This window comes from Dipodomys merriami, unplaced genomic scaffold (assembly GCF_024711535.1).
Source record: "Dipodomys merriami isolate MVZ:Mamm:240054 unplaced genomic scaffold, mDipMer1.0.p SCAF_876, whole genome shotgun sequence".
Taxonomy (NCBI): domain Eukaryota; kingdom Metazoa; phylum Chordata; class Mammalia; order Rodentia; family Heteromyidae; genus Dipodomys; species Dipodomys merriami.
In genome coordinates, this window is record NW_027206486.1 from 168,433 (window position 1) to 171,894 (window position 3,462).

Genomic DNA, 3,462 nt, shown 5'->3' on the forward strand with positions numbered 1-3,462 from the left:
GAGGTATTTGGAGTGCTATCCTTATATAGTTGCAGTCAGAACATTCCATCTTTTTTTGGTACCATTCCTGGGTCTTGAGTAAGAGACTAGACACAGTCCCTAAGCTTTCATACTCAAAGCTAGTGCTCAGCTGCTTGAGCAACAGCACAACTTCTGGATTTCTGTGTGCACATGGTAGTGAGGAACCCAGGGCTTTGTACATACTAGGCGAGCACTCTACAACTGAGCCCCAGGAGTGACAAGTGTATAAACAGATAAATGTGTAGATTTGTAGATAATCAGACAGACAGACAGACAGACAGACAAGATAGATAGATAGATAGATAGATAGATAGATAGATAGATAGATAGATAGATAGATAGATAGATAGATAGATAGATAGATAGATAGATAGATAGATAGATAGATAGATAGATAGATGTAGTTGCATAAAACAAGAGAAAGATGTCTGTATACTATGAAATTACATATACCATATTACTCACCATTATTGGCAATGAAATTATTCCTTCCTTTTCAGAGTATCATGATTGAATACATAATAAAGTACTAATTGAAAACTAGTCAATGTAGTATAATTGTTGTGTATAATTTTATAATATAATCATGCACTACTAATTTAATTGTTACAATTATACCATTCCATTTGTATGGATTTATATGGGAATGAGTTTCTTAGAATCTCGCCATTCATTAGAGGCAATCCCGGGATTCGACCTCCATACCTAAGTTGCCAGTTTTGGCTATGGCTTCCTTAATAGCCCAACAAACATCAGCAATGTTAGGTTATATTTACTTTCTGGGCCTTGTCATTTGCACTCAGGAAGGCCACAATTCAAAGGAAAATAAAAGTAAAACCACCTTCTTGAACTTCTCAGTTTTATGCTTCTACTTTTTATTTTTTTCCCAGGCCCAAGAATTGAACTCGGGTCCTGGGATATAAGGGTCGGCTGTGGCAAAGATGCCAAGACCTGAGTGCAAGCTCTGTGCTCAGCTAACAATAATAATAATAATAATAATAATAATAATAATAATAATAATAATAATAATAATAATAATAATAATAAGGCCCTGGTTTGGAATGTGCACCATTTTTCTGGAAGCCTTGTATTTGAAATCAGGGCCTGGATAACTCTGTGACACTGCGGGTGAAGGGGAAAGGATCACCATCCTTGACTACAAGAAATTCAGATCGGTTCCCAGGGCTTGAATTGAAGCCCCAGCTCTGGAAAAAGTATTAATATATAAGATCTATTTACATACATAGGTATAATGCATATGTTGTTTATTACTCTTATATATTTAATATTATTACATATATATGTTTCTTTTATTACAACATATCACATAGGATATATTTGCATATGGATTATACATCATATTGAGACCCAGGACTTTCACAGAGAAGTAAAAAAATGTGCCAAGATTGGCTTCTGACTCCAGGAATAAATTTTTGGCCATGCTGGGATTTCAAATCACGGCCTACAATTGCCAATCCAAAAATGGGGTCACAATCTTAGCACACCAGCCTCCGGCAAACTGAGCTGCCAGGAAGGTCTGAGTACCTGTGATCAATCCACAGGTGTTCCCAATAGTATATACATGCATAGAGAAACAGGGAATGTGCAGATATTAAATTGTATATATATACCAATTATTAGTTATTAAATTATGCCTCCATATAATACTTAGGAAAGCATTAATTAAAAATTAGTCAATATATTTCCATTAGGGGAATCATACCATGGAGCTAGAATGGAAGATATAAATCCAATAATTTTTGTTTGACATTCTAAAATAGAATCATGAATTAACTGAAAATTTATTTATTACTTGTATAACATTCCATTAGCATTCACAGGAATAGGAATGAGTTTGTCAGAATCTCCTTCCATTTGTGGGTGGCAGTCCTGGCATTCGAACTCCAGGCCTGGGTAGTTTACTTCGGATGCAAACCATTGGATCGACACCATGAAGATTTCAGATTGTTACAATTACAAAAAAGAACAACAAGAAGAAATGAAACCCAGGATCCAGGGACTCTTGCCTGTAATCCTAGCTCCTCAGGAGGCTGAGATGTAGAGAATGCCAATTTGAATTGAGCCAGGGCAGGAAAGTCTGTGACACTCTAATTTCTAAGAGATCACAGGAAAGGAAAACATGAATGGGGCTGTGGCTCAAGGGCAGAGCACTACACTTGAGGAAAAGGAACTCAGGGACAGGGCCTAAGCTCATAGTACAAACCCAGAACTGCCCCCTCCCCCCAAAAAAGGAGGCAATCACTCCATGTTTCTGTGTATGGATGATGATGGATGGATGATGGATATTCAGCAGGTTGCCCATGCCCAGCCCCCCAAACTGGGCAAGCAGGGAAAAGCCCTCAGAGAGAACTAAGTCTGAGCCAGCAGCTTGAACAAAGCATCCTTCTCTGCCATTTAATAACTGAAGTCTTATGTTCTGGCTGAGGTGGCCCATCGGGTCACATAGCAGACAGTCACTGCCTCCAAGGAGACCACAGTTCCTAGATTATAGTTGTCGAAGGTTCTGGCTCCATATTCTCTATCCTTCTGTAGGATGTGAGCCTAGACCTCTGGGGCCTGGTGGCTATCACTAATTAATCATTCCTCATTGCTAAGTCATAGGCTGGTCCCAAATCTTGGCAAAGATAGGAAATAATAAGCTATTTCTATGCCAAAAGAGGTATGCCAATAAATCCCACTCTCATAGAAGTGGGATTTGGGCTGCGAATGTGGCTTAGTGGTAGAGTGCTTACCTAGTATGCACTAAGTCCTGGGTTCAATTCCTCAGTACCACCGAAAGAGAAAAAGCCAAAAGTGGCACTGTGGCTTAATTGATAGAGTGCTAGCCTTGAGTAAATAAGCTCAGGGACATGCACAGAACCTGAGTTCAAGCCCCAAGACTGTCAAAAAAATGAGCCTGGTGAGACATATTTTTCTGGGACTCAAAGGAGGGCCGAGGATATAGGTAAGCAGTAGGATAGAGGGCTGGTGCTGGTGGCTCACCCCTGTAAGCTACTCAGGAGGCTGAGATCTGAGGATCCCCATTGCAAGCAGGAGAGTCTATATAAGACAGTATTCTCCAATTAAAAACCCAAGAAGCCAGAAATAGAGCTGTGGTTCAAGTAGTAGAAGGCTAGACTTGATTATAAAACCTCAGGGATAGGATAGCATCCTATGAATTCAAACCCCAGTACTGGTACTCACACACACACACACACACACACACACACACACACACACACACACACACACACACACACACACACACCCTGATAGAGCATTTGCCAGTCAGCCTGCACAAGTTCCATTTCTAGCAACTCAATATTTAAAAAGAGGGAGAAGGGAAGGAAAGTCTTGCTCCAGGAGGTGATATAACCAGGGCCAAAATTCCACAGGACTTTTAAGATGTGGATACAGGACAGAAAGCCTCAGGCAGAAGTT